Source organism: Protopterus annectens, chromosome 3.part1, assembly GCF_019279795.1.
Source record: "Protopterus annectens isolate FY-2018-M chromosome 3.part1, PAN1.0, whole genome shotgun sequence".
Lineage (NCBI taxonomy): Eukaryota > Metazoa > Chordata > Ceratodontiformes > Protopteridae > Protopterus > Protopterus annectens.
The window spans coordinates 1,617,722,357-1,617,747,502 of NC_056732.1; positions in this window are offsets into that span (position 1 = coordinate 1,617,722,357).

The following is a 25,146-nucleotide window of genomic DNA, read 5'->3' on the forward strand; positions in this document are numbered from 1 at the left end:
GTGTAATATGTAAATAACAACCTTCCATTACTGAAACATAACAAAAATAACAAATTGCGGTACTTAGTCTCTCTTAGGTAGGCTTTTACTACAAATTACACCTGCACTTGGGTATCCTCTGCTTTGAAAATCTTTCTGCTAACCCCTGTACAATTACTACAGCTCTGTAACATTGCATCTTCTGCTATTATTTGTTACCTTGCTCATTCTCCTAACAGCTTTTCTAATGACAAACCATTTTTCCTCTTTTGACCACATAACACTTCTTACTTTCTCACCTCTAAGATATTTTTTTCTGTCCTTCCATACTTCTTTTCTTTGCCATTTCAACTGAAGAATCCCCCCTACCCTACCCCCAAATTCCACCCACCCCCACTATCCCTAATTTTATACCTGCACAAAACCATCTTCTTCCTGTGCATAACTCCTCCTCTTGCTATCCAAGTAACTTATCATTCTTCTATCCCTCATCTGTTACTACCACTCACAACTCAAATCATACTAGCCATATCTCCACGCTTGAGGCTCCATCTATCTAGTTATACCTCTCTTCTACAGAACTCCTTCACAGTTTCATAGGGTCATGAGTGTTTACTAGGCTAATGACCATAAGGTCCTTTTTTAAGCCTAGCCATGCATACCAAATCTCTGACAAGTTCGTATGCCCTTGATAAGTGTAAGCAGGGGCTTGGGAGATGACACATTTACAAGCATGGGCATGGGAAATGAATCATTTGCAGGTTGCCTGTTCCTCAGCCTCCATCTCATTGTTTACACCCACTATTACCTCCTATTACACTCCTTCTCATCAGCATGTTTTTTTCTTTTTCATCTTTATACGTGTTATATCTCTACAGCTGTCCTCTTTCCTCTCTGTTCAGCCTTTCTCTATTCCACATTTTAGCATCCCATGTCCTACATATCTATTCAAATTCCTAATTATTTTTATTTCCTTCTATAATGTAATTATATCTACATATACCATCTATTCTCCATCATTGTCTTCAAGACTCTTGTTTCTAATACACACCAAATATGCTCCTCATCTTTCTATCCCCACATCTACTCCTACTATTATCATACCTTACATTCTATATGATAGCTATTGTACCTATTTCCCAATCACCCATCCTTACTCTCACTGCCTGTGTCACTTGCCAGCCATTCCCTATCACTATTGCTTCCAACTTATTTGGCTTACCCCCATCTCCTTTTCAGATATAAAATTCTTAACCCTTCTCCCAACCCATAAAAGGTAAAATTTAAATTTAATACTTCTTCTTCTTCTTTCGGCTGCTCCCGTTAGGGGTCGCCACAGCAGATCAACTGTCTCCATTTATTCCTGTCCTCTGCATCTTGCTCTGTCACACCAACCACCTGCATGTCCTCTCTCACCACATCCATAAACCTTATCTTAGGCCTTCCTCTTTTCCTGTTACCTGGCAGCTTCATCCTTAGCATCTTTTTCCCAATATACTCTGCATCCCTCCTCAGCACATGTCCAAACCAATGTAATCTTGCCTCTCTGGCTTTGTCTACAAACCTTCCATCCTCATCACACCCAGTGCAAATCTTAACATCTTCAACTCTGCCATGTCAAGCTCTGACTCCTGCCTTTTTGTCAATGCCACTGTCTCCAACCCATATAACATAGCTGGTCTCACTACCCTCTTGTAGACCTTCCCTTTCACTCTTACTGGTACTCGTCTGTCACAAATCACTCCTGACACTCTTCTCAACCCACTTCATCCTGCCTGTACTCTCTTCTTCACCTCTCTTCCACACTCACCATTACTCTGAACTGTCGATCCCAAGTACTTAAACTCATTCACCTTCGCCACCTCTACTCCTTGCATCCTCACCATTCCTCTATCCTCCCTCTCATTCACACACATATATTCTGTCTTAGTCCTGCTGACCTTCATTCCTCTTCTCTCTAGAGCACATCTCCACCTCTCCAGGGTCTCCTCCACCTGTTCCCTACTCTCACTACAGATCACAATGTCATCTGCAAACATCATAGTCCACGGGGACTCCTGTCTGATCTCGTCTGTCAACCTGTCCATCACCATTGCAAATAAGAAAGGGCTCAGAGCTGATCCTTGATGTAATCCCACCTCCACCTTAAACGCATCTGTCACTCCCACTGCAGACCTCACCGCTGTCACACTACCCTTGTACATATCCTGTACAATTCTTACATACTTCTCTGACACTCCCGACTTCCTCATACAATACCACAACTCCTCTCTAGGCACCCTGTCATATGCTTTCTCTAAATCCACAAAGACACAATGCAACTCCTTCTGACCTTCTCTGTACTTCTCCATCAACACTCTCAGAGCAAACATCACATCTGTAGTGCTCTTTCCTGGCATGAAACCATACTGCTGATCACTAATCTTCACTTCCCTTCTTAACCTAGCTTCCACTACTCTTTCCCATAACTTCATGCTGTGACTGATCAGTTTAATCCCTCTGTGGTTACTACAGCTCTGCACATCACCCTTATTCTTAAAAATTGGTACCAAAACACTTTTTCTCCATTCCTCAGGCATCCTCTCACTTTCCAAGATTTCATTAAACAATCTATTTAAAAACTCCACTGCCATTTAACCTAAACACCTCCATGCTTCCACAGGTATGTCATCAGGACCAACAGCCTTTCCGTTCTTCATACTCTTCATAGCTATCCTTACTTCCTCCTTGCTAATCCACTGCACTTCATGATTCACTATCTGCACATCATCCAACCTTCTCTCCCTCTCATTCTCTTCATTCATTAACCCCTCAAAGTACTCTTTCCATCTGCTCAACACAATCTCCTTGCTTGTGAGTATGTTTCCCTCATCATATCTAAACCCTCACTAGTGTATGAGTACTGGAAAAAGATCAGTATAGGGTGTATTTTATACAATTTTAAGCACTATTTTATCCACGAATGTGGGATACTATCAATTTTTTTTTTGTAGTCAATCCATGCCATACTTAGATTCTTCCCCTTTTTAAAGTTTTCCACTATGACTTTATTTAACAACAAATGATCGTTTGTTCCATATGACTTTTTTTTATTGCCATTTTGTTCTACTGCCATAATTGAGTTTTCTTCTAAATGACTATAAACTATGTCAGCATCAATTCCTGTGCATAATTTATATATTGTTGGAAGGCAAGTTATTGGTCTATTATTTTGTAGGGTAGTTTGCAGATTCACTATTAAGAAGGAGCATTGTTTTTCCTGTTGTTAGCCAGGTTGGTGTCTGTTTAGAGTGCACATATCAATAGTTCTTACTGATGGCCAAATCTTCATGCTAATTGTTAGATATTATGAATATAAGGCTGAAATTAATTTTGTTGTAAATATGCTGAAAGATAAAGCATAAAATAAAAAGTTTGCTTGAATATATGTATAGAGTTTAGCAATGTAAAATGTGCATTCATACTATATGTGTTACAGACAGGCTTCTCTTCACAGCATCATAAAGAAAATGCCTAACAAAGCAATATTGGAAAACAAGCATTACATGATGATATGTTAGTTAAGCTAATATCTATTTTGTTTTTTTTTTTACATGTTTTTATAATTGTATAGTAACACCACACCAAACAGTTAAAGTTCTGAATTTTAAAAAGAAATAAAATCACAGATGATAGTAGTCAAACAGTTTTTGTAAAATGAATGACAGGACAGTTAAATAAATAAATAAAAAAATACTGAAATCCATGTAAGCTAATTGTACAATAATGTCTATTTATGTAGTATGAATGCATAGTTATGCAAATCACTATCAAATTAAAGAAAATGTGCCAAAAGAATTAATTATAGTTTATAGAGTGTAACATATGAGCTCAGACCTTCCTAGACTAGATAAATAGTTACAGGAAATGTTGGAAAGATAAGATAAACAACAAGACTGATTGCCAGACAAGTAGCTTGAGTTTTTCTAAAACATCATTGTTATTAAAATATAATTGTTAAAATGTTTACAGGCAACACTATTTGGTAATTGTAATAAAATGTCACAATGGTGCATAGATGTCACTGATAATCTGTTTGCAAGTAAGTGTTCAAAGAAAAAAAACTCATTTGCATCAAGTACAGCCAGCAGATGGGCTATAGTATATATACACTTCAAATACATTGTGCAGGAGGGTGTAAATACCTACTAGAGGTAATAAACAGCAAAAGCTTTATAAAAAATGATCAAATCAAATGAAAGTCCATAGTTTGTTAGTAACCTACTAAAGTAAATGCATGGCCAAAGTGTTGGGCTGACATAATTTCTATTCTCACAGCATAAAGTAGGTAAACAATATTGCAGTACTACAGGGGGAGATGTACTTTCTCAGTTTTACACTGACTGTGTAAGCAGTATGTATTGCAAAATGGTCTGAAATAGAGCTACAGGAAGAAATATTTCATTCCTTCCTGACAATACTCTTTTAGGGGGAGAGGGAAAACGGGCATTAGTGCATTAGAAACACTGGTATACAGATTAAATCTGAAAGTCCAAGATATTTTATGCTAGTTATTATTGTATTGTTTAGTATTAAATTGTATTTACAATCTGTTAAACTGTAAAGCTATACAAGAGATGGTTTAAAAAACAAGAGATGGCTTAAAAAATGGTCACTATTTTCAATATGTTCTTGGCAAAACAATGTTGGTAGAAAAAAGCATGAATGTTTCTAATTGCTGAGTATGTAGTTTAAAATAACAGGATGTATGCCTCTGGTGGCAATTCCACTAAATACTTCTAAAGAGACATAAGAAATTTTCCAAAATTTTGCCCCTAACTGGGAAAAGCCGAAAGACACAAACAAACATTAATGTTATTAAATTTGTAAGATTAGACTAAATGTACTTTATTAGTCTTTGTATGTACAAATGCAGAATAATTCAATACAAATGATAGTCTTTGTATGTACAAATGCAGAAGAATTTAGTACAAATTAATGTCTAGTAATGAATATGTGTGAAAAAACATGTTTTAAAAAAATGGGTCCTGGGTACCTAGTAGATTGAAATGCATGAATAGCAAACAGTCTATGTAAATACATATTGTACAGGATACATTGTAATAAGTTCAAAAGTAATTTGTCAAGTTGTAATATCACTGGTTTTACCCGAGTTAGAGGAACATTATATTAAAATATTGTACTCCTACAGCTAATGGACTGATATGTACAGAGCATTCTTTAGTGTATAAATCATGTTTTTTTTAAATCCTCAAGTATTAAATATACTGAAATAATTGCATTCAAATCTAAGCCCAGTTCAGTACTTTATGTTCACTTCACTGTCAACCAAGATGTTAATGGGCAGTTCAGAGACATGACCACAATGTTATGATTAAAATGACATTGAAACTATATATTTTCAGTAGTGTATAAATGCTTGCAGTAGCACATTAATTCTTGTCTCTTATAGTTAATTCAACAGTTGCAAAGAGTTAATGGAACAGTTCTAAGTCATAAATTAAATTCTGTGATTGCCAAAGAATAAATCAAATTAAAAAAATAAAATTAAAGCAGACACAGCTCATAACTGATGAAATATTTTCACAGAATGGTCTGCAAAAGAAAAAGTTGTTAAATACATTCAGCTTTGGTAGTAATGCTTAATATCATTGTATTAACTATGTAAAATTGCATTTTGACTTGTATCAAAAGAAGACTAAAGGTTTTGTTTCTTAATGTGTTTTTTATATAGAATGTTTTGAGTATGTTTAAAAACAGAGGGAATTGTTAGATATTATGATATAAGGCTGAAATTAATTCTGTTGGAAATTTGCTGAAAGATAAAGCATAGAATAAAACGTTTGCTTGAATATATGTATAGAGTTTAGCAATGTAAAATGTGCATTCATACTATATGTGTTACAGACAGGCTTCTCTTCACAGCATCATAAAGAAAATGCCTAACAAAGTAATATTGGAAAACAAGCATTACATGATTTTCTCATGTTTGCAGAAGGAATATCTATTAACAGACATCCTTTTTTATAAATTCAGCAATACGTGATGTTTTTCTAGTAGGAACAGCTTATACAGATGTTTCCTTTCAGAATGGCATCCTCACATCAGCAAAAGTGCTTAAATCACAAAAGGACAATAGAAAAGTCTAAAAACAGACATTATGTGACTTCCCATAGAAGGCCAGAAAAATATACCAAGAGGAAATAACAATCTCAGTGTGCGTGACTAGCTCTGTATATAGCAATTGTAGTAATTCAGTTATGTGAAAGAAGGACAGAGAGAGGAATTTTGTAGAAGTCATCATTCATATCTGTAATGAAGGAAAACTTTGTAAATATATGCTACAAACTAAGAAAGAGTACGCATCATTTGTTATAAAATAAGTTATCTGTAACTGCGCTTATAGCTGCAAAATATATTTCTTTATCAGTGTGCAATTTGAAAGGCTTGGTGGTTTAAACAGACTACAGATGGAGTCATGCAAAGCTCTGTGTCTCTGATTCAGCAGTAAACAGCAGAGCAAGACTGTGTGTCTTAAGAAGATTTTGGATCCAGCAAGCATAGGAGCAGAGCACGCAAATTTAAAATAAATTTTTCACTAATATGTTAATACTTTTAACTAAAAGTTAGGTACTGCATCTGGGCCTGGGGTTTCCAATTAGAGGCTTTTCTTAACTTTCTTTCAATCTTTCTTGCTGTTACTTTCATCCCATTTCATATTATGTACCTTTAAACTTCTTATTCTTTCTTTTACTTCTTCTGTCCATTAATCATCTTTGTTATGTTCTACAGGATCTTCATAGATACTTCTCCAAAATGTATCCATTTCTTCTTTTTTGGAGGTCTTTCAAATCCTTTTACCTTGTTTATCAAGTCTCTATAACACTTTTTGGGTCATCAATAAATTGCTTATTTTGTACTTTTCCTTTATATTTTTCTGCATATCTTCTATGTTTTTTCACCTGTGCTGAGATTTTTAGTTTGTTATTTACAATAGTGCATGATAGATACTAGTCTGTTCTAATACCGTGCATTGCTTTTATCACATCTATCTTTCTTAGTATTTTTGTTGATCTGTTCTCTCTTGTATATTCTTCTAACAGTGACAGTTCTTGTCTTTATTGCTTTATAGTTTTTTCTATTTGATACTGCCATGATGGTATTCAATTTCTGCCCTTCCTTTCCATCACTACCCTGTGCTCTTATGGTAGAACTTTATCAGTTACTAATTTAGCTGCACACTAATATAGCCTGTTTACTTCGGTTATATTGCATGGATCTCTATGGGCAGTCCTAATTACTGTGTTCATTTGTTTTACCAAACTTCTGACTTTTGGGGTTTTATTGATCTTCTGCAGTCTATTTCTTTCATTGATCTTAATATGTCTATGTCTAATAAATCAAGCAACTCTTCTCTTAGCTCATTTTCTTCTAAAGTGAGGGCACATTTTTTGTTTTCCATTTCCTGTGGGCATTATATAGAAAATTCTATAGCATCTTCCTGAGGCACATTCTCTTCAATTTCATCATGTGCCTTCCGTTGCTTTGTCATATGGGACCTCACTGGCCTATCACTCCTCAACATTCATTGCATTAGAGTTTCCATAGTTTTCTGTGCCTTCCCTTGCTGTCCAGCTTCAAGTGACTGTTTATACTGGTTTCCTGTGGAATGCTTCAAAATATCTTCATATGGCAACTGACCAATTGCTTTCTGTTCCACTGGATTCCCTTAATTTGGATATCCATTGCTCTATCCTGTTGTGGTGCTTTCTGAATTAGATTTTCTACACTGAATCCTTCACTTTGCAGGTACTCCATAACCTCACTTTCTATTTCTTTAACTTCTCTATTACTGATCTCCTTTTCTATTTTTCCTCTGTCTTCTTATTTACTACATTACAGTGACCATGAAACAGTGGCAGACCACTTTGCAATTAAGCCATAATAAAAGACAAATTATTATCCCAGGGATAAAAATTCAAAGGGAGATATTCCAGGGTGACTCTCTGTTACTGCTGTTATTCTGTCTTGCCCTTAATCCTTTAAGCTGTCTACATAACAACTTAGGCCATGGCTATAATTTGGTTTATAGAAAACAACAATGTAAAGATTTCTCATCTTCTCTTTGTTGATGATTTAAAACTGTAGAGGTTATCAGATGAGGAACTAAAAGCACAACTGCAAATTGTCAATTTTCAGGTGATATAAGAATCTAATTTGGTCTTGATAAATGTGCAAAAGCAACCTTTAAAGCAGGAAAACTGCAGCACCAGGAAAACATCAGTTTGGGACAAGAATGTGATATAAAAGAACTTGAGCAAGAGGGAGTGTATAAATATTTGGGAATTGATGAAGGATCAACAATAAAACATGAACAAGTGCAAATAAAACATATTATACCATGACCCCCCCAAAACGTGCACGCTGATTGGCCAGCGTGCCCGTTGTAAATCGAGTTATACTAATGGAAAAAGGTCCGGTCGCCCAGACTTTTTTCCATTAGTATAACTCAGTTTTTTAAAACACTGTCTCGCTATGTTAAATGGGTTTAACATAGCGAGACAGCTTTAAAATAAGCAACGGAGATCTCCGTTGCTTATTTTAAAGCTGTCTTGCTATGTTAAACCCATCTAACATAGCGAGACAGTGTTTTAAAAAAAAGCAACGGAGAAAGCAAGATCTCCGTTGCTTTTTAGTGTTTCACTATGTTAAATGAGTTTAACATGGCGAGACAGTTTTAAAATAAGCAACGGAGATGTCCGTTGCTTATTTTAAAACTGTCTCGCTATGTTAAACTCATTTAACATAGTGAAACACTAAAAAACGGAGATCTTGCTTTCTCCGTTGCTTTGCTCAACTCTGATGTACTGCGCGCTCAGTACATCAGAACTGCCGGATGCCAGACATCTGCGGAAGGGCAGTAAACAGGCATTATACTATGCCATTATTTAAGAAAAGTAATAGTTTCTTTTCTTAAATAATGTCATGGTATAATAGCAATAACCCACTTCTGGGTGTGGGTAATGCTAAATTTACCCATGGTTGGCTTTGTTTGCGCCAACCGTGGGTAAATTTAGCATTACCCACACCCAGGCGTGGGTTATTGCTATAGTAATGAATACTTTTCGAAGACTTAAATTAATCCTGAAAACAGAGTTGACATCTAGGAACAAAATCCAAGCTATAAACCAATTTGCTCTTCCTGTCCTAACTAACAGTTTTGGAGTGATTGACTAGCCCCAAAATGTGTTGGATAGATTAGATAGGAAAACAAGAAACTACTTCATGCTCACCAAATCATTTTTAAAAAACAGTATATATCAAGACTATATATTCTTCATTCTGAAGGAGGGATGGGCCTCCTTGAAAGTGATTACATGTATAGATATGCATTCTGGGACTCCACACATATCTGCTGACCTCACAAAATCCAAACATAGTGACAGTTTTGAAACATGAGGAGAATAAATCTAAGATGACTTCACTGCTTAATCTAGCAGAAGCATGTTGGTGTCAAGCAGGAAAAGAAATCAAACGAGAGGTAGATAAAAATAAGGCAGCGACTGAATGTGCCGAAAAACAAAAGAAAGAATATAAGGTGATAGACCAAATGAGAAGGCAAGAAATGTTTAAAATGGATAAATATAGTTGCAAGTATAGAAAAGTTCTGGAAGAACCTCATGTTGATCAGGAATGGATGCTGGAATGGTTAAGGAGAGGTTCATTTAAACCAAGAAATGAAAGGTTAATATTGGCAGCCCAAGAGAGTGGGCTATGTATAAGCTGATTAAAAAGTCCATTTAACATGTGGGCGAAACAGACAAATGAAGGTTTTGTAAAACCGAACTGGAAACATTCGCACTCCTCATTGCTGGTTGTGACATACTGTTGGTAGAAAGATCATATACCAAAAGGTATAATAATGTGGCAAGACTGTTGAACAGGAGATTGTGCAAACATTATGGTACTGAAGTGGCTAAAAACCCAGGAAACATGAGCCACAAAGCATCATAGAAAATTATGAAGTTTATATCACAGGTGATCACCCATTACCAACAGTTCAAAATATAGATGCTAGAAAACTGGATACAGTGGTCCATGAAATGATGACAAAAGCAGTGTTGATCATTGAAATCACCACACACAGTGACTACAGTGTCTTGTGTACAAACAGACACAAAGTAATTAAATATCAGGATCTGCAGGCAGAAACGAGAGTAGCTTGGAAGAAAGATAGTCACACAGTTCCAATAATAGTAGGTGCAAGGGTCTTATAAAAAAATAATCTACAATCATATTTAGATATGTTACCAATACATGTAACTCCATATGAATTGCAGAAGAAGACATTACTGGGCACACTGTGGGTGCTACAAAGAGCACTTTTGCTTGACATCAAAGATTGAAACAATACTAATCTCATGAACTTTAACCTTACGTTGACTTAGGAATGGAGTTCATTCCTGCCATGGTATTAGAAACCCAAAAGATTTGGAGAAATTTAAAAAGATAAATAAATAAAAAGATCACATTATGCGATGATGTCCACCCAAGCCTATGTCCCAACTGCCTCTCTTCTCCACCCACTCCCTCTTCTACTGTAGCAATATCTGCTAAAGATTTGAAAATCATATCCATGAATATTCAAAGTACAGTAAACAATCTCTGAATTTCATTCCCGGATTACTCTTTACTCCCCAGACATTATTATTCTTACAGAAACTTGGCTCAAACCACATATAAAATACTCTGAAATTCTCTCCCATGGCTATACTATCATCCACTCTGACAGATTAAATAAAAAAGGTGGTAGCATAGTAATCATTTTTTAACCATATCTCTGCCTCTTGTTTTTCTGTTTCTCTACCTAAATTCCTCTCTCCTGAGATCCTTGTCTCTCACTGTAAATTAAATGAGCAGAAAACAATATGTATAATTGCTCTATATATTCCCCCAGGAAATAAAATCCCTATTCTTGAAGATATTCCGGACTGCATATCTAGCTCCATTGCTTATGAAACAATACTTCTTGGTGATGCCAATATTGACTGGTAAGCCTTTACATCAGACTACCCTTCCACTAGTATTAATCTATATGGTGTCAAACAACTTCCCACACACACTTCAATAAAGCTAGTAACACTGGGAGTACTGTGGCCTGGATCCTAGTCTCAAATCCAAACCTTTATGACTCTCCAAAAACCCTCCCAGACTACCTCAGTGTTCACCATCCCACCTATGTTCAGAGACTAACAACTCACCATACCACACAGCACCTTTATAAAGGCTAGCGTAACCTCTCACATTTCAATTCCAAGATCTTTAATGACATACATAATAACATTAATTGGTCCAGCCTCAATTCCCTACTACTGGATAATGCTATTTTACAATGTAGTACAATATTTCCTGACATTCTCAATAGCCTCACTCCTATAAGAAAAAAGAGAGTTAAATTCACCCAATCACCCTGGCAAACCCCTTCTAGCAGCTTGGAAAAACTGGCAAAAATACAAATCCCAAGCTCACCTACAGACCTACAAGCAAATTACCAACATGTCAAAAAACAAGTTACTGCTGATAAGAAATATTATTACTTCAACCCACAGGATAATCAAAAATACAACCCTCAAAACTTTAGTCCACTATCAAGACAATATTACATCCTGGAACTCCTAGTACCCCTAACCCTCGTCCATATATCTCACACTTATAAACTGCTTAAAAATTTAGCTCTGATTTTATAGACTCAATAGCTATCCTCACCCAAAACTCCCTACAGAATCCTACCAACCTTGACAAACATCAAACTCTAACAATAGCATTTTCAACTTAAAATCTGACTCTTCTTCATACATACATACACACACACACATATATATATATATATATATATATATATAATGTATTACACAAACATAAGACCTCCTCACCCTCTGTAGACAGTCTCCCATATGAATATCGAAAGATTGCTGCCTTCTCTATTGTCTAACTGCCCTTCTATTGCCTAACCAATCTCTATCTTGATCAGTCAATCTATTGAAGAGCCATATGTCTCATCTCTCTGAAAAAAAATGTACATCATTCCTCTTCATGGGAGGAGGGGGCTCCACTGAAATAACAAACTTCAGACCAGTTTGCAATCTTGTCACCTCTTTCCAAGGTCTTGGAAAAATGTATTCATAAAAAACCTTTACAATACTTACTCCAAGAAAATCCATTAACCTCTACCCAACATGGCTTTCGCCCAGACCATAGCACAATTGCCCTTGTTGCCTTTTTGGACCATGACCTTAAAGCCAGAAATAACAACATTTTAGTTTCTTCCCTCTTTCTAGATCTCTCTACAGCTTTTGATACAGTCTCACATACAAAACTACTCTCAAAAATGTCTGCTTTAGGCTTTTCTAGTACAACAGTCACTTGGTTCTCCAGCTACCTATCTAACTGGCTACAATCAGTTAAATGGCTTTCTACTTCTTCACCTTTTCTCCCTATTAATACAGGTGTCACTCAAGGCTCCATACTTGGCCTTTTCCTTTTTAACTTATTTATAAATTATCTCTGTAAATCATCCCAACAAGCTACACTTATACAATATGCAGATGGCTCCAATGTCATATGATCATTTAATAGTCCTCCCAGTTACAATATATCACTAAGAAGGCTTTCAACTGAAATAAAACAAAACTGCTTATTTCTCCCCAAATTCCTAAGAAACATAAAAGTCATCTTCAGAATATCCTCTCTCAACAATACTGAAATTGAAGTTGTACCTTAGTTGGTGTCATAATAGATGATCACCTGAAATTTGGTCTTCATATTCAAAAGTCCATAAAAACAACACACCAAAAACTGGGTATGCTCTATAGATCAGAAAATGTTTCTTGCCAACTCCTCAAAAGTTACTCTAGCCAATGCATACCTCCTACCTTTGCTACTATATGTCTCACCCATTTTCATTAACATTCAGATCACTCTAAAATCAAAACCTGAGCTTTCCTATAATAAAGCAGGTAGATTTGCAGCCAGTCATACAATTCTCACCATTGCTTCACCATCAGATAAGTAAATGAGCTTGAATTATCTCACTCCCTCAAGTTCACCCAACTCTTCCTTGTTCAATAAAATGGTATACAAATCCTCAACCTGCCCAGAAACCAGCACCATTCGTAACCATTACCTCTCTAATCACCCTCGTTGCTCATCTGAGAAACATCTCCTTGAAATCCACAAACCAAAAAATCTATCAGTCAATACCTTTATTCCTACTCAGTAGCCAAGGTCTGGAACAGTATTCCTATAGATATTAGAGCACTGCCATGTAGTCACATATTCAATATTTAAAGAGATTTATTCTTAATTCCTGGCTCTGTACATGTCTTATACCAGGCTGACACTATCATTTATTCCTTTCTTCTTTTCCGTTCTCTCCCCTCTTTTCCTTCTGTTTCCCTTGTTCTTCTCCCCCTTTCCTTTCTCCCTTCTATTATTAGCCAAAATATTAGTTACTTCTTTGATAGCTTCATACTTTAACTCCATTTCCTAATCTTCCTCAACTGCAAAGTCTCTTTCCTTTCTCTTAGTCTTTTGCCAATATTGAAAATGGTTGACATCCTTGCCATTAGTTATCACTACTGATTTACTTTACTAGCTGATCAATATCCTATGATTATTGTTCAATATTCATTGCATGATTTTTCTGATCTGACATTTATTAATCCTTTATGTTGATTCTACAATTTGTTACTGCACTTCATGTGATAATATTATGTAGTTTAGTAACTGAACTATGTATGTTGGAGCTTTTTCTCCCCCGGGCTGCGGCTGGAAATGGGATTTATACCCTGCGGACTTTCCTAGTAAACAAATGCCAAACAAATAAAATAAAATAAAGTAATTTTCTATTGAAAAGTTGAACATATCAGTTTGTCATGAGGGCAATGAAGAGTAATTCATACATTCTCCTTTTCTGCAATGCTGATGTTGTCATATTGGAACTTTGCAAAGTAGGGGTTCCTATGTGGTGTGTTTAAATAACATTCATGTCTGTAGATTTTGCTTGGAATGCTGTCAAGGTTTGAATCCAGATGTATACCAAAGTGTTTTTGAATTTTGTATGACTGTTGTGGCTATAACTATTGGATGTATATTTTCCTAACAAGGCAATGAGTTTTATTTACATTCTGTGTTTATGCTTCCTAGCACTGTTTCATGGCTGTTAACACTGTCGCTATGAGCAATATGCAGATTCAATTAGCTAACATGCTATAATTATGTTGGGTCTGCTTGAAGACTACATGATTGTTAATGAATCAAAGGGAACGTATGGCCTTACTAAATTTAATGCTATTGGCTGGCAAAAGAAATTACTAGAAAATGGAAATCAAAATCTAAACAAATTGTAACTGAAGTACTGAATATTGTAAAAGAGATAAAAGAACTGGAGGTGGAATACTTAGAAAAAGGGAAGAAGCAGAATACATTAAATCAAATACAATTTGAGGGGGGCAATACTTGCAGAATAATGATCAGAGGATGGAGTCAGGTTGAAGAGAAAGCAGGAATTAAGCACATTATGTAATGTTGTAGTGAATGATACATGTTAAAAAGAAAATGTGTGTATTGCATGAAAACAATAAAAAATATTACTATAGTTTGTTTTATTTTCAATTAATGTATGTATACTTATTGAATCTATAAAATGTGATTTACTACAGATGGTTAAAAATCATTCTAGAAGACCACTGGGAGCCTTTCCCCTGTAGTTTATATACTTCCCTTGTCCACAAAGAATCAATGGACCAAATCTTGAATTAATTTATAGTTTACCATTCTTTTTGAATTAGTTACACCTACCAGAGTAAGGGAGCTACTTGTGAACTTATTGCAAAGATAGTGCACCCTTTGAGAAAGGTATATATTACTCTAATAGGTTATGTTTAATTTATGTTTTAAGTCCCTAAAACTGGTATTTGAGTAAATTCCAGTTTTATGAATATGCAGGATTAATGAGAAGTCAGTGTCATTTCTATACAAGCAGAATATCACCAACTCCACACAGTGTCATTTGCAAGTTGGTATGCCAGGCAAAGATAACCATGTATGAGTCTATATGACAGATGAAAGAGGGCTAAAGTTTTCATATGCTTTGTATCAACATACTCAAGTAATGCTAAAGCAAAGGAGCAATGTTTGTAGTAAGTTTACCTTACAGATCTCATCACTTTGTAGTAAGTTTACCTTACAGATCTCATCACTGTCTATCACTTATACACATCTGCTGGACAGAGGTATCATTTATACTAACACTGAAACAGCTAGTCACCCCACATAATTTCATTTATAAACAAGAAAAATGTCTAAGCCTAAGTAATATCATTCAACAGTATTGCCCTACCAGGTGTTTTCACTCCACTGATAATGTACTCCTACAAACCACAAAATCAAATAGATTGACAAAATGTGGAACGGTATCCCATTGGCCCTTAAACAACTTAGTAACACCAAACTAGATCAACTGAAATGTCATCTGTCATACTCCTGGCTCTGCTCATGTTCAACTGCTGGGTTTAGCTTCTCTATGCAATTCTTCATACACTTTTCAGCTATCCATCGAGTGTTTGGTAGCACTGACTTTCCTCCCTGAGGAGGAAGTACTACCAACATTTCATGTTTTAAAAGAGACTTTCCCAGAAGAAGGCAGGGAGGTGCTTAAATTCTTCTCACACTGGTATATATTGGGGAGAGTGAGGAAATTTGCAACCCGCACTACTGTGCTTACCAGATTTCCTTCACTGTTCCAAATTTCATTTTGGAACATATCAGATTTAAACACACTATTTTACCACGCACCCAGAACTCAGTTGAAGCATGGCATCACTACCTTAAGTGTGTTCTCGGCGCATGAGCAAGTGACTTTTCTGTACTCATGATGGCATGATGGCTTTTGTTGTATTGTTCATTTGTGGTTGTGCAGTTTGGACCTTGAAGGACAGTCAGTCTTTCTTAAGTTTTGGATATTCTTGTTTGTGTGTCCAGAAGTTTAACATGGCTGAGAGCAACAATATCAATCTGGATTATAATCCCTTGGGAAATACTCTACAGCAGAAATGGAACACTCTTTTATATCCAAGAAAGAATCCCCTCTTGTATTTTACCAGTGACATAGTTGGAGGTAGCTCAGAGTCTGCCAATGATGATTTTTTTGAAATTTTGAAGCTACTAAGAGAACTAGAAGATAGTTTGCAGAAATGTAAGCAATATCAATGGCAACGTCTGCATTTAGAGGCATGCCTGAAGTATAGGCTGATTCCGTGGGGCATTCGGGTTTTATGCATGCCCACATATGGGGAATCACATCCTGAACTGCTCAAGAGATAGCAACTCCCCAACGCTGTAGATAAATCTTATCATTATACATAAAAACGTTATTTCTTAAGGCGAGATCTAATAAAATACAGGTAGTATCCATAGTCATTCTACCTAATAGACTCCTTCTGTACTTGTTTTTAGTCATTTTTAATGATTAATTGCATTTTTTAAACTGTTTGGTCTAACATTGCTACATACTCAAGTGTGCTAGCTTGCACTGCATTTGAATTGTTTTTACTGCTGTTTTAGCTACTTTTCTGTATGTATATACACACACATATATATATATATATATATATATATATATATATATATATATACAAAAGAAAAGTGTAGTCCAGATTCAGATTTGCTGTATCCAGGACTATATGTAAGCTTCTGAGACCCCCCCCCCCAAGCTTTCTGTATTGAAGGGAAGCCTTCTAGCTTATCAGTGGGAGTGGTAAGCGCTAGGTAACCTATAAACCACATAAGGAGTGGTTCTGGCCCAGAAATTATAGTTATTGGCCGTTTGGGCAGTTTTTCCATCTCTCTCAACTTTCTGATTTAAAAGACCACATTTGCACTTGTTTCCCCCCTTTCCTGTAACTAGTTTAGTCCAGATACAGATTCTTAGTTTTAGCACTTGAATTTGCTTATTCGTGATCAGCACTTGTTCAGAACTTGTAAGCACTAAATAACCTACTAATTACTACAGCACTCAGCCTTCCTCATTACCTAGAGGAAAACAGTTTTGGTACTTACTTTTCTCACTTGCTTAGAGAAAAACAGCTATTGTACTCACTTTCTGCACTTATCTAGAGGAAAATAGTTTTTTATTCAGGCATGTCCAAGGGTCAGCTCCCAGTGTTCTCTCCTGTCTATTTGATGAATCGGGGCATCTTGGGGCAATGTATAAATTGCCTCATGTACACAGACAACCCTCTCCTCCTACCACCCAGCACTACAACCTGTGAGAGATGCACTTATCTAGCCAAACTGGAGGTAAAGCTCTCTTCAATCAAGACTGAACTTGACAGTCAAGAGGAGAAGGTAAACACTTGCACCACTCCACACTCATCACATAGTCTCACTAAATCTACACCACCAAAATCCACACATAGAAACACAAAAACATTTGCGGAGGCTCTCAATAATAATCTGCTCAAGCAACAGAGCACTCCAAAGCAGAAATGCAAGCAACCTCCACCCCCCAACACAACCCAAATGACTCATAGCCCACAGACTCAGTGTGCCACTCAACCACAGCTAATAAGGTAAAACAATGTACCCAACACACCAGTCATAGGTGACTCTATAGTTAGGCACACTGATGACCCACTCAACAAGCTAAACAAGGAGAAGATTACTGTCAGCTGCCTGTCGGGTGCCAGGATCCACCATATAACCCACGCACTCAGGACACTCCACAACAAGTACAAATATGACTCTGTCATTGTCCATGTTGGTGTGAATGACCTGGGACATACCTCCCTGGACTACATGAAAAGAGACATGGAAGAGCTCTCCGATCTTGTAGCCCAGGCAGGTATGACCCTAGACCTGAGTAGCATTCTGCCATCACCCAGAATGTTGCCGCAGTACAAGGAAAAAATGATTGACTTCAACAATTGGCTAAGCTTCTGGTGCCATTTTAAAGGGATCCAGTATCTGTCTGCCTGGGATGACATGACCACTATGCTTTACCAGAGATGGCCTGCACCTGTCACCCCTGGGATTCTGGATACTGGTAAGGTTCTTGCCACCCCTATAGTGCCTTTTTTAGGCAATGTTCAAAGGACAAATTCACCACCATAACAGGAACAGGCAAGCAAAAACTGAGGGTGATGCTACTCAATGCTAGAAGTCTAAATCTCAAAAGGCACTCACTCGAGGCACTCCTTAAAATGGAGAACATCAATATCTGTCCATTGACTGAGACCTGGTTCAAGGCTCCAGAGAGCACCTCTGCCCTACCAGGCTATAACTCATACCACACTTTTCGGCCATGTAACCTGCACTGGAACACCAAAGGCGGAGGTGTGTCCATATTCATTAAGGATGTCCACACCTCCAGGCTAGTTGCTCAGCATAATGCAGCTGAGATTATCCAAGTGCAACTAACTCTGGGCAAAACTGCAATCCAAACTGTAGATTGCTATAGATCATCCACCATGCCCCAGGATTCCCACTTCTCTTTTCTTGATGTACTGGAAAATATTAGGGTTCAACCAAACACCCTAATAATGGGCGATTTCAACTACCCTACCATTAACTGGGAAAACTACTCATGTACCAACTCCTTTGAGCAACGCTTTCTGGAATTCATAAACTCCAATGCCCTGGATCAACTTATCCACATCCCCATCACAGGCAACAATATCCTAGATCTAGTCATTACCAACATGAGTGACTGGTGTTCCACACCTGAAGTCAATGCCTCATTGGTCCGATCCGACAACAAACTAATTACCCTAGATATCCACATCCTGCCTCCACCCCCCATTAAGGAAACCATGGTAAAAAATTTCTCCAAAGTCAACTTCATGCTTCTTAAGACAGAAGTGGTGAACTTCATGACACCCATGCAGATGGACAATACAGTTACAACTACTGAATCCTACACAATTGCACTTTATAAGCACTTACATGAGTGCATGGATCGTGCTATCCCAAACAGAACCAAGATGCTATCCTGCAAAAAAAGGAAGCCAATCTGGTGGTCCCCTGCCATAAACAAACTGTACAACAGAAGGAGGAAACTGTTGCAAAAGAGAGTAAAATCCCATGAGTGGAGGAGCTCCCTGGTCAGCCTCAGTAAGAAGCTGCGATCCCTGATAAAATTCTCCAAAGCTAGTTACGAAAACCAAATTGCCACTGATTCTAAAGACAACCACAAAGCATTCTATAGCTATGTCAGGAATCTCAATGGCAACACTCAGATCTGCTCTGAGTTACAGCACAATGGCACTAAATATACAAACCCAACTGATATTGCCAACATCCTGGCAGATAGGCTCAGTGCTAACTTTACTCCCCTCTCACCCCCTAAAGAGCCCATCTCTATACCAGAAGAATGCAAAGTTCCGGTAATCACGGCTGCACAGGTAAAAAACACACTCTCCAAAGCCAAGAACACAGCATCCATGAGACCAGACAACATCCCAGGCTGTGTTCTACAAGAACTACAGAATGAAATGGCACCCCACCTAAGTACCATGTTCAATCATAGCCTCACCTCAGGCTTTGTGCCTGCTGAATGGTGCACAGCGACGGTTATCCCACTCCACAAGGGGGGAGCCACGACGTACCCTGGGAACTACCGCCCCATTATCCTGACAAGCCTGGTCTGCAAGGCCATGGAATGTATCACCATGGAACTTATAAACAAAGACATTGGTAATCTCCAAACTCTGGACCCCACCCAGTTTGGGTTTGTAAAAGGCAGATCATGTCTCCTAAACCTGATAGACTTCTTTGAAGCAGTCACCAAAGCCATAGAGAAGGGTAAGGTGGTTCACACAGTCTATCTAGATCTTGCCAAGGCTTTCAACACCATCTCCCACTCTGGAATTATAGATAAATGCACTAAACTAGGTATAAATCCCTATGTCACAAGATGGGTTGACAACTGGCTCACAATGACAGAACCCACACTGTGAAGGTATCAGACTCCAAATCCGACTTCAGACCAGTGACAAGTGGAGTAGCACAGGGTTTGGTCCTGGGTCCTCTCCTGTTTGGTATCTACTTCACTGAAGTACAGGCTAACACAGAAGGTCTTTGACTAATGAAGTTCGCAGATGACTGCAAACTAGGAGCCATAATCGAAACTCCTAACGATGTGGACATCCTACAAAAGGGCCTCACTGAGACAGATGTCTGGTGTCAAAGCCATGGCCTCAACCTCAATGCCAAAAAGTGCATTGTCTTACCCTTTGGTAAAAACTTTGTACCCATGAACTACAACATAGGAGGTAGTATACTTAACACTGGAAGTGTGATAAGACACTTTGGGACACAGGTGGACAGTAGTCTCTCCTTTGATAATCACATCACCACAGTAGTCAAGAAATCCTTCTGCATGGCACACTTCATCACAAAAGGTTTCTCATCCAGAAAAAAAGAGGTCATTGTTCCCCTCTACTCATCACTCATTAGACCCATTATGGAGTACAGCGTCCCTTTTGGTATGTACCTCACAAGACATCTACAACAACTGGAAAGGCCGTAGAAATACCTCACAAAGAGGATTACCTACGCAGACCGTCTCAAAGAAATCCAGCTTTACTCCGTCGCATATCGCCTACTCAGAGGTGATTTCTGCCTAACATACAAAGCTATGTCAAACCCAGAGCTGTTGGACATGCTCCACTTAAAGAAATCCCATTCCCTCCAAAGTACACACTCTAGGGACCTAGACCTCGTTACCACAATAAACAGAACATGCCAGAGGGATAGATTCCTGTCCCAGATACTTCCCATTCTCTGGAAAAAACTACCTATATATATCAAACAAAGCTCCTCATTAGCACTCTTCAAGAAAAATCTTGATGATTGGATGGGAAATAGGAGATTCACCCCGGGATCACCTCTGTGGCTCTGCTTGACAGTAGCACAGGAAAATAATTTTCTTGGGTGGCAAAAGTCAGAGTACCTTTTTGGCTGGGCTTGTATAGGCCACCTAGTACCTACCTATGAACCTATGAACCTACACTAATTTGGTTTTAAGCAAATGGGAAGATGAGAGAGTGTTCTCTACACGTGATTTTACAGAATATTTGTCATTTTACCATTGTTTTGTAGACGACATGTTTATCTTATGGGGAGGCTCACAATGTGAGCTTGAAATGTTTGTAACCTACTTAAATGGTACTACAGACTTCTTAGAATTTACTATGATATGTTCAAGTGTTCAGATAGATTTTCTTGATGTACACATTGAAGTTGATAATATGGGCATTTTAAATACTTCTTTATATCGTAAAGAATGTTGGAGAAACAATTTGCTAACAGGCGACAGTATGCATCCTAGGCATGTCTACCCAAATATAGTAAAGGGACAATATGCAAGGGCTTCCAGAATATGTACACTTGAAACAGGTTTTAGGAATACAATAGATAATAACTAGTAACTTCATAGAAAGAGGTTATGATAAGAACATGCTGGAAGCAAATAAGAAGTTGACATATGATGGGAGACAGAATGATGTATGTAAACCATTCTCTTCACAGATATTGAATATGAATAATCATATAATACAAAGAAATAATACAAATAGTAAGATTAGATTTGGGATGAAATATACAAATAATGTATATTCAATTTGCAACATTATATGTAAAAATGGGAACTATTTATTGCAGATGAGGAAACTTTGGCTTGTGTGGGTGAATTTCCTAAGTTTTTCTACAGGAATGCACCAAAAGACAATTATGTGGGAGAGTACATAAAGATAGTAATATTATGACATCAGTGAGGTTAGGTACATACCCCTGTAGAACATGTCACATCTGTGTTTATATTTCCAGGCAACAAATGTTTAAACCTCAAATTTATATGGATTGCTACACTGAGAATGTGATATATTTAGCAACCTGTAATACATGTTTAAGCTTCTATGTAGGAAAAACTAAGAAACTGAAGGATAGGGTAATGAGACATCTGTATATCAAGAAGAGCAATATTAGAAATGCATTAGCTAAGCATATTGTGGAACATCAAGAACTTACTTTCTTATTTAGAATCTTACAATGTGTGTCTCCCAATTGTAGAGGGGGGAATATAGTCAATTATACAGAGAAGGCTGAGTTACTTTGGATTCTGAGGTTGCAAGCTGACAGTTGCCCAGGTTTAAATGGTTCTGTCCCACTTAAGCCAGCTTTGGAGGGACGTAAATTGTTATACTAATTCTTGTTTATTTATTGTTTAATATGGAAAGTGTTTTGATTGGATACAGTATGTCATGAGATTAATTAGGTATAAACATTTAATGTCAATTGTAACTATTGTTTTTAGATCTGATGAAGCATTTGTTTATAAATGCAAAAGCGCTTATCTTTTATTAAAAGTTGATGCCTACATCTGTGGTGGTCTTGCTGCTTTTTGTTATATTATTCATTTGTGGATGTGCAGTTTGGACCTTAAAGGACAGTTGGTCTTTCTTAACTTTTGGCTATGGCTAGAGAGAAAATTGTGTAGAGGAATTATAAGCACGGCTTACTGAAGGTTGTCCTCCTTCACCTAAATTAATAATGAGGCACGCACAGTTCCAGCGAGTCTTAGGTAACAAGGACAACTATTCAGCTGTTGAATTTATTCAGGCAATAGCTTGGTTATTAAAAATGTGATGCTGATGTTAATGTTGTATCATTGTATGGGTCTTGTACATCTATGAAGGGAATGGAATCATGGTTTGTTGGGATTATTTGCATTCTAAAGTTGATTTAATGTCAGTTCCATGTTATATACATTGGAGCAAGTGGAAATATGGGACTTGGATACAGTCAGGCATTTTGTTCTTCAAGTGCTTCTTTTGTGGTTTTTACATTTGGGTTGCAGAAGACTATGTTTACAGGACTTCAGCATGTTTTAATGCACGTGTGGACCTACTATCATGGGAGCACATATCAGTATAGATGTTTTCAAGATTATGGGCTGTTGGTATAGTGATATTCGGCCATTTGTGGTTTTGGTATTCTGTATTTACAGTATTTCAGTCTCTGGCTTTTGGTCTACAAGATTATGGGCGCTTGGTACTTAGAAGTACGCACGCACACACACACAGACACACACACACACACACACACACACACACACACACACACACACACACACACACACACACACACACACACACAAACACACACACACACACACACACACACACACACACAGATATATATATATATATATCTATATATATATATATATATATATATATATATATACATACACACACACACACACACACACACAGACATGTATATATATATATATATATATATACATATATATATATATATATATATATATATATATGGGTTTATGGCAATTGATCTACTCATCTAAATATCAACATGCTATATATTGACAAAAACTATCTAATGCTCAAAATATTGAAAGTTAAAAATATATAACCACAACATAGTGACAAAACATAACCGCATCCTAAACAAATGTTTTTAAATGGGACAAGCCCTTATGCACCCCCCCCCACTTGGGGGCTGCCCTCCCGCACTCCTTGCTAATTATATAATATCAACTCTGAGATTACACAATGGAGCTGGGCCACTTTCCATAGATTCATAGGTTCATAGGTAAGTGTTAGGCTAGCTGCACTTGAGGGCTATGTTAAGGCTATCCATTTTTTTATTTTTTGTGCTTGAACTAACCTACCTCATTTGGTTAGAGATAACCTTACCCATACCATGATTGATAATTATAATGAGAATGACTGGGATCATACCATATATAATTTGGGGGACCTGTGCACAGGATAAAATATTTAGGAGTTGCCTCTCTCCATTAGTAGTACAGGGGGCATCCCTAGGGTAAATTTTCTGTTTCCCATCCATAGATCCAAGTTGCACTTGAATATGGACAGGGATGAACTTTGTTTTATGTGGATGGGGAGTCTGTTCCAGAGCAGTAGTATCCTCTGTGAGAGATGCTTATTTCTCCAAACCATTTTGCTGATGTTGTAGAATAGGTTTAGATTCCTAGATTGAGTATTTCTGATGCCATTTGACTTGCTGATGTACAATAAATCCATCAGCATTGAGTTAGAGGATCTCTTGTGTAGCAGACACAGGTAATACATCTTAGCAGTCTGTAGGACACTGAGTGATAGGGCTTTGAGATGGTCCATGTAGGAAGTATTCTTTAGGCCTTGTATTCTTTTAGTAAGGTATCTCGTGAGCGTTCCAGCTGTTCCATGTTTCTGGACAGATACATGCCAAAGAAGGCATTGTATTTGATGACTGGCAAAATAAGGGTGAGTAAAGGAGGTCAGTGACATCCATAGATCTAGACACAATCCATTTGTTTATAAATCATGGAATATAGAAGGATTCTCATTACAAAAATGGACATATGTTTGTCAAAAGTAAGGTGAATGACACATAATTTCCCAAATCCAGAACAGCTGGGTCAACTCTCAGGGGTGTATTGGAGGAAAATATATTTATTTATTTTACATTTGTTAACTGGGGGTGTCTGAGTCTGCCGAAAAGGCCCTTTTTCAGCAGAGGCCCGGGGAGAAAAGCTCCATACAGAAAAAATTACAGATACATTTAGAGATGATCAGTATACACAAAAATTACAAAAGACATGTTTTTACAGTGGTATGCAGCACATTAATAGTTACAGTGGAGAGAACAAACAAAAAAATATTTAAAAATAAAGGTACTTAATAGATTTGTGGCCTACAGCTGAAATTTGGAACAAAGGTAGAATACATACATAGTACACAGGTACAGTACATACATTGTAGATTAGCCAGTGTTTGTGAGAATAGTTTTCAATCTTAATCAAGTACTCTAGGTTTAGTATGTGTACCTTATCCGTTTTCACTAGCCTGGGGAGCAATCATTGCACTGCCAACTTTGCTTGAGATGTTGCCTGATGAGGTCTTTAAAGGAGGCTTTGGATGATGTATTTTGAATACTAGTGGGGACAGAGTTCCATTTTTTTAGCCACTGAACTACTATATAGCACATCTCCAAAGCTATTGTAGCTGTTGGTGACTTCTAGTAGTAGTTTGCTTGATGATCTTAGGTTCATAGGTTCAGAGGTAGGTACTAGGCTATCAG